This window comes from Prosopis cineraria, unplaced genomic scaffold (genome assembly GCF_029017545.1).
Source record: "Prosopis cineraria cultivar Desert tree isolate PC_DT_omini unplaced genomic scaffold, ASM2901754v1 PC10, whole genome shotgun sequence".
NCBI lineage: Eukaryota > Viridiplantae > Streptophyta > Magnoliopsida > Fabales > Fabaceae > Prosopis > Prosopis cineraria.
The window spans coordinates 12,615,107-12,623,110 of NW_026555341.1; the positions used below are offsets into that span (position 1 = coordinate 12,615,107).

Here is an 8,004-nt window from a genome sequence, read left to right on the forward strand (position 1 = left end):
ATGTTGCAACTTGAAGGGGACTTTCTTTAAACTTCGTTGATTACTTTCACTTGCTTGACTTCCATGATAATGACTTCTTGTTCTTAGAATTAGATGCATGACAATAGGGAGTATTGGGATGAAAAAGAGGCAATATTATAAGCTTAACCATTTGATCAATGATGCATTCAATGATTTAGAAAGTCAAGCAAATCATGAAAGGAAAGCAAGTTAGAAATGATCAAATTAGTTTAAAGAAATTGCTCTTTTTGATTAATTTTCCTCCACTTCCAAAAGGTTGTGCGTCCCCCTGTTTTCTTTTGTTTTTTTTAATTGATTTTGGTTTTTTTAGGTTGAAAAATATGGCAGAAGCAAAACCAGGGTTGAGGAAGCCAGTCTTCACCAAGGTTGACCAACTTCGCCCGGGCACAAGGGCACACTTTAACTGTGAAGGTAGTTAGCACTAAGATGGTGCTACAAAAGGGTCGTCCTGATGGTCCTCAACCTCGTCAGATGCGAATTGCTGAATGTTTGGTGGTGTGATGAGACAGGAATGATCATATTCACTGCAAGAAATGACCAAGGTATAGATAACATTGTATTAATTTTTTTGGTCCTGCCTATTGAAGTCTTCCTTACTGCAGCGTGTTATTGCAATGCTGCTTATTTTATTTATTGGAATTTATCTGGAGGAAGGAAGGAGCCTTCTTTTATTTTAGATTGATGACTTATGTTTCTTGCTAAAAGTATTTTTTGTAGGCATAGTCTGCACATTTAATTTGATATCTAATGTTCATTATTAGAAAGTAATTTGTTGTTAATAAAGTGTAATCCATACACATTTTATGATATTCTTGTACCGACTAGGTACTTCAATTATTCCAGTGGTCTGTATTGCTGGAAGAGCGAATCATTATAAATGCATGATTTGAATCCTAAATTGTGTGATTTCAGCAACGCTAGTGATTAGTGGGTTTAGCCATGGTTGTCTAGATCTATATGATCGAATGATCCTACAATTCCAATCAAACCTACGAATTATGATCCTAATGTTATGAAAATTTTAAGTCCTTATAGAATCTCAAAAGATCCCAATATTAGTGTAGATCATAAGATCTTGGACTTCATAGTTGTACTAAGCCGGTGATATTTGGAATTTTGGCCTCTTTTTTTTTTTGTTGCTAGGCTTCAATCATTTTAGGTCATTTGGGATCAAAAGATATAATTGGTCAAACGCTAGTGAAGTTAATGGCATCCAAAGGCATGCCTAATGCACCAAGTCAACGTGCCAGTTGGGATCCTTGCTTCTTCATGACTCAGTCAAGGCATCTTCTACTAGATGCTTTCCCCTGGCACCTTTTTGAGGCAAGGAAGTTGCTTGCTGTGGGAATTTGAATGAAACCGCTCGCTGTTTTTTTCCCTTTTCCCTGGTCAATTCTCCTTTCAATTGTTTTCCACTTGTATGTCCAGAAAGAGCCAATAATGGATTTCTGACTTTAAGCTGATCCACCATTTTCTATTTGTTCTATATCATTCATTGCAATGATTATGTTTTAGGGTTCCACCGGTAAGACAAAGGAAATAGATAAGAAGGGGGGTAACTTGGTTAATTAAATTTTTTGGCAATAGTCAAATTGTGATATTGATGAAGTCCTACATGGGGAGCCGCAAGAAAGTTTGGACTCCATCAGGTGCTTTTCATTTTTGGGTAATAATAATCCATCATTTTACATTTTACTTTTTTGGTTACTTGGTTGACATATAAAATTTGATTTTTATTTATCTCTTTATTCTTTTATTTGTCTTCAAATAAAATCAGCAGCAAAGCAGTGTTTTTAGATCAAACTGCCTGGTTGGTTTGGCGGGTTCGGCCTGTCGCCTGGAGGGGTAACAGTCTGGATTGGACCATGAAACTGTCATGGGTGCTCATGGGCTCAAACTAGCAATGCAGGAAAGAAACTATTAAACTGGTACTGGTATGCAATAAGTCAATGACCAGCCGGGTCTCATTTTGGGCATAGATTTAGGATCTGGTGCCTTTTGAACACATCTGAATAAGTAACCCAAATTGTTCAAAGTTGTTTCTTCCCCTTCAATAGGGAATTTCACTCCAAGACTTATGATGTGGGTTTATTTTCCCCCCTTTTGTGGGCATGTGCGTGTGTTTTCTTTTTTTTTTTAATGAAGATGGAGTAGTGCATAAAATGATTGGTGGAAACCTTTTGGTGAGATATGGGCATGGGTTAAAAGCTACAGAACAAAAGAGAAAGCAATAAACAGTAGTTGTAAAGTCAAAACTACCTTGTTTCCAATTGGCTAAGTCGGGCCTGGGCTAGCCTTGAATGATAAATGACAAAATCTTTTGAAATGTTGACCCTATCCAAGCAAGCCCAATATTTACATCCTATAAGATAAACACAATATGATGACTACTAATCATCAATGATGTCCTTGACTCAATCATGTCTAGTACTTGACATCAACAGTGGTTCATATAATGAGAATTTTGTAATACATGTACAGATCATGTTTAAATTGTAAATTTGTTTGATTCAACAAAGCCATGCACTCGTAATTTTTAAATGTTGATTTGCAAAGGAGAAATCCTCTTGATAAATTGCATGTTCATTGTTGCTCTTGTTCAGTGGACACGATGAAAGAAGGTTCAACTGTTACCCTGCGCAATGCTAAAATTGACATGTACAGAGGATCCATGAGGCTTGCTGTGGACAAGTGGGGCCGTGTTGAAGTCGCAGAGCCTGCAAGCTTCACCGTTAAGGAGGATAACAACTTATCCTTGATCGAATATGAACTGGTGAATGTTGTTGTGGAGTGAAATTTCAATTTCTACTGTCTTCCAATGAGAAATAAGACAAATCGAGCACAGTAATCTACTTCTGTCCATGGGACATCTGTTCATGCTTATGGAAAATTCTCCTTAGGAAAAGAGATTTGGGAAACTGGTTGTACTGAGATGCTTCATACTGCTGCAGCTGCGTGGATCGATCCTTATGGTTGAACCACTGAAACAGGTTAACATCAGTTAGTGGAACAAAATAAGGGCTTCCAGATCTTATCTTTTGTTTTAGTGTCTATTAGTATTTATTTTTGGATTCTGTGTATTTTCATTTCTAGATACCTGAATCATATGTATCAGAACTTAATTTATGGAAGGTCAGTGTCTATACTTAATATGATCCTTTTTTCTGACGCAATATTTTCCCATTTATCTGCTGCCTGCCACATCACTTCGCTTCCTCAATGCAAGTGGGAGTTCCTCAAAGAGCACGCATCAGAATGGGTATAGTGGCACTTACCTAAATCTTTTTCCCCCATTTCGTTTTTTCTGTATATATCTACAAAGGTTTGGTTGTTGATGGAGCATAATAGTATCGTGCAATTTATGTAGTCAATTTTTTTTAGTGAGATAAGGTTTGTTTATTTTGTGATAATCGTATCTAATATGGATGGGAGTTGTTGAGATTTGATTTTGCAACTGCATCTTCATTTGGAATTAGTAGATGAATGCTTACAAATGGGTAGATCATCCTCGATGTCGCAAGAACAACAGATTCAAAACAAGCATTTGGCTATGACATTTAGTACAGAATAAAGCTTTAATCAGATGAACAGAATTATGGTACTTAAAGGGTTAGTTGATCCGTAAATCTTGTGTCACTCAACTCGATTCACAAACTTGTCCAATAAACAATGCTTGTTAAAAAACATCATGTGCATATGGTGCATGACAGACAGGTTGTTGCCCAATGTCCTGAACCAATGATTCATCTTGAGACATTCCTACCAGTGGAACTCAATGTAAACCACTGATTCACACAAGAACATGAGCCCCTTTATGGTAGGTTAGGGTACAGGGTTCAATGTTTCACTCTGCTAAGGCCTATCAATTTGAACTCCGTTTACCTAAACTAGTGCGAGCTGAGTGACAAAAATGAGTGTGATGTTTATGGCTCATGAATAATGATATTTAAGAACTTTTAAGAATATTAGTTATTATTAAGGACTCTAAAATTATGAAATTTCAAAAAAAGATATAGTTTTTATTTGCAATTAATTTTTTTCATTGAATTTCTTTTGTACGGTCATCTTCCATGTTTCAGTACACATTTTTCAAATTTTGTGCTCTTCATATACTTATGTTTTCAATTTTTGGTAGTTACTTTAGATGTTTCCAATACTTGTTTTCCATGTTTTCAGTACTAAAAATAATTATTTTTAATTCTCTTCATAATTAAAATCATGGAAAATGAGTATTGAAAAAACTCAATCACAATTTTAATTTCCTACTAAGGATTTGGGTTTTTTTCTTTTTTTTTCTTAAAATTTCATTGTTTTAGTATCCTTAATTGTAATTGTTACTTAAATATCATTTCTCTCATTAGAATTTATGTTTTTTTTTTATATAAAGTTTAGGTGAGTTGATTTCTAAGAGTTTATCAATGTTATGGCATGCTCCAGGCATAAAGAACGTTATAAATGTATTTACAATTGCTCACTTACAAGGTCTTCCATTAATAGTGAGATTTTAATCCCACACTTTATAGGTTATGAATCAAATTCTTATCAACTTGATTGGTAGATATATGTTGATAGGTCATGCAAAGTGTAATTATGCCTTGTTACCTTTGGTCCCTATAAATCATGACTTGGTGACCACCTCTATTGTAATCCTCCAAGTAAGAAAAAAAAGAAAAAAAGAAACAACCATTCAAGAGTAGCCATCCAAAACCCAAATGATTATTCCAAGTATAGAAGGAAAATGTTTTTGAAAATGTTATCTTTGATCCATTATTATAGATTTTTATCATAGAAATCTCGTGCAACATTCAAAGATTAGGATCATCTAAAATTTAAAATCCTTGAAGTTGGCAAGGTTAATGCAAAATATCAGTATTCTAAATTTTAACTTTCATCATATATGTAGGGATGAAATAAAATTGATTTGCAATGCAAAATATCAACTTTTGTTAGTGACCAAAATATCAACTTCGCCAACCTCAGAAATGGAACCTCAGGACCCAATTAAACATGCAAAGCAATTAGTTGTCCTTGAGGGGTTTTGCTTCATACTTATCTTCAATGCAAACTCATGATGAGAATGTTATAGGACATCTTTAGGTTGCCTAGCTGACTTGAATTTTTGTCAGCATTAACAATAATTGCTTGTTATTTATAGGCAGTGATGCAAGGAAAAATCACTTGATCATCACTTTAATTTTTTTTAAATAATTGCGTAGCAATACAAAAAGAAATAAATGGGGCCAACTGGCAGATAAGTAAAGTTGTGATTAGAATATAATAAGTAGAAGAACAATTAAACACAGGTTTTAAGGTTTTCAAACTTAATACATATATTTGATGACAATGACAATTTCTAGAAACAGACAAGGATCCGGATTCAATGAATGCTACAAATCCTCTCTTCCAATGAATGTCCTACGCAGCACTATAGTTATCGTTGATTCAATCAAATGGTTACTGCCAATGATGGTGATATATATATATATATATATATATTAAAAAAATTCATAGCTCTACTATTTACTATGTCATGTGCCTTAATCTAATTATTCATATGGTTGCAATTGAAATACATTATCATCCTTTGAACCAATTAAAGCTTGCATGAATGGTAAAAGTTTTGACCACATAAACAAATAGTTAGTGGTTTGGATCATAGTTTGTTATATAACAACTTAGTTGGGAGAAGTTCGTTGTTGGCCTTCAGTATTTTGGAGGAGATAATTTCTTCTCACAAGGAGTTTGCTCCTTGTGCTTACAAATAGGGGAAAAAATTCAACCCTTCATTTCATTTATTTCAAAACAAGTGTGAATTTTCAAACGTTGGTAAAATCCTGTGACTTCAAGCCTTCAGTACAGATGGTCACGAGGTAAGAAGACTTGATACACCCCCTGTGCCCCCAACAAAAGTACCCAATGGCAAGTAATGCACCTTATTGTGCCTCGAACAAAAGTATTTAAATTAAAAAAAAAAAAAGAAAGAAAACTTGGTTGGTACGCTCATTGACTCCAGATTCAACAAAAACTGACTGAGCCATCAGTGCTGTGTACCACACCTGCTTAGTTGTACTCTCTCTCTCACACACACACAAGCATGAGTGGATTTTTGGAGGGTGAGTAGGTATAATTGGCCAAGACTTAGTCTTGGAATGGCCCTACTCATCATGAGTTCAATCCGAAGCTCTGCATTATCATCAATATTCATCACTCCCATTCGCTTTCAACTGTCCCAAAAGTACCACTCATAACAAAAATGACACTGCATGCTTTCAACAGACACTATTATTAGGATCACCATGAGAAGTGGGATATATATCTATAACAAAGAGAAAAATAATATAATACTACTAATATATAAAATGTATTGATTTATAAATTTAGCGTGCTAAAGCCTAAATATGACGAGTGATCCACGTCATATGAGAGTTTGAGTTCAAATTGGTAATGTCAGATTGAGAAGGTGGCGCCTCTTACATAATTATTAGCCCTACCAACTTTACGAGAATTGTGTATGTGTGTCATTATGCTCCTTTGGTCTTGAATATATTCATATAATCTTCTTTATAAGTTATTTTCAATTAAGAATGAATTTAAAGTAAACATATGGGGCCAAAACTGAAACATTACAAGAACTGGGAGGCCAAAATAATTTTTCACATATTTTACAAATGAAAATTAAAATATTTCAAAAAAATTTGTAGTATGGGGGCCACCACCCTTGCATGTCCCCTTTATCCGTTCATGCTTTCAACATGTTTTAGCATAAATCTATAACTAAGAAAAATATTAAAAATTTATTAATTTGTTTTAAAAATTTAATAAATTTTAACTTTATTCTTATTAAAATATACATATTTTAAAAACACACTTTCTCTCACCAACATTTAATAAAAGGTAAATGAAAAAATTTGTAACAGACATTTAATAATGTGACTTTTAAATAAAATAAAAAAAATTATTTATTTATTTTATAAATAGGACTAGAGGGAATAGTTAGTTAAATAGTTGTTTTTTATCTTAAATGTAAGATATCTCAATATTTCTTACTCCCTCTAAACCTTAACATGAGACAATTTAATCAACTTTAGGCTATTAAGAAATGGTCCTCATATGTTAACTTTTAATTTTACCATTCTTTACCATTAATAATAATAATAATAATAAATTATTGTAGGGGAATTCCAATCATGATAAATAAACAAGAGTGAAATTGAAAAATAAAATTAATTACTCTAATTTTGTTTTATACTAAAGAAAAAATTCCCAAATTTTACGTTATATTAAGGATAGAGGAAGTATTTTGTACTTCAATCTACTTTGTCTCTTATATTGTCATGTTTTCACTAAACTATTCCTATATGTTGTTGTGGTACTTTAAAATGTTAGAACATATGTATTCTTGCTTATAAAATTAGGGGTATTTTCAGTGACCGATAAAAAAAAAAAAGAGCTAGTGGGGGCATAATTATATTTAAAATAAATTTATAATTTTTATAATATTTATATAATTATAGTCAGGATAATTTATATGAAATTTTTTGTAAGGGGACAGTGAATTTTTTGTTTTAAATGACGGAGCAAAGAAATTTTTTAAGGGGTACATACATTTCTTTTGGGTCTTGTTATGTATATTTTCCTATTTGTCCAACGTGCATCCGTCATTGGGGATTTAGGAAATGAACACTTTCTTTTTTTAATAATTGACCAACTTAATTAATTTTCTTAATTTATGTGAATTTTGTTGATAACAGCTTAGTGTTTCGTATTAATATAACTTTGGAGCCTTGTTCTGTTTGGTCGTTAGTATTTGTACGTATTATCCCATGATTATTTAATTAAAAATTATTTTAATTTGTCATTCGTTGCCGTACATAGTGTCTGAGGTTCACGATGACATTATCAGAGTGCAAATCTCTTTTGGAGAGATTTTCAAAGACAAGTGGATTATAAGCATGATATTGAGATTTCACAATGTTGGCCACA

The 8,004-nt window shown here is 33.0% G+C and overlaps 1 pseudogene; it reads left to right on the forward strand.

Moving 5' to 3' along the window:
• The first annotated feature begins 341 nt into the window (after positions 1-341).
• LOC129321849 (uncharacterized protein At4g28440-like) lies at positions 342-3,400 on the forward strand (annotated as a pseudogene).
• The last annotated feature ends 4,604 nt before the right edge of the window (positions 3,401-8,004 follow it).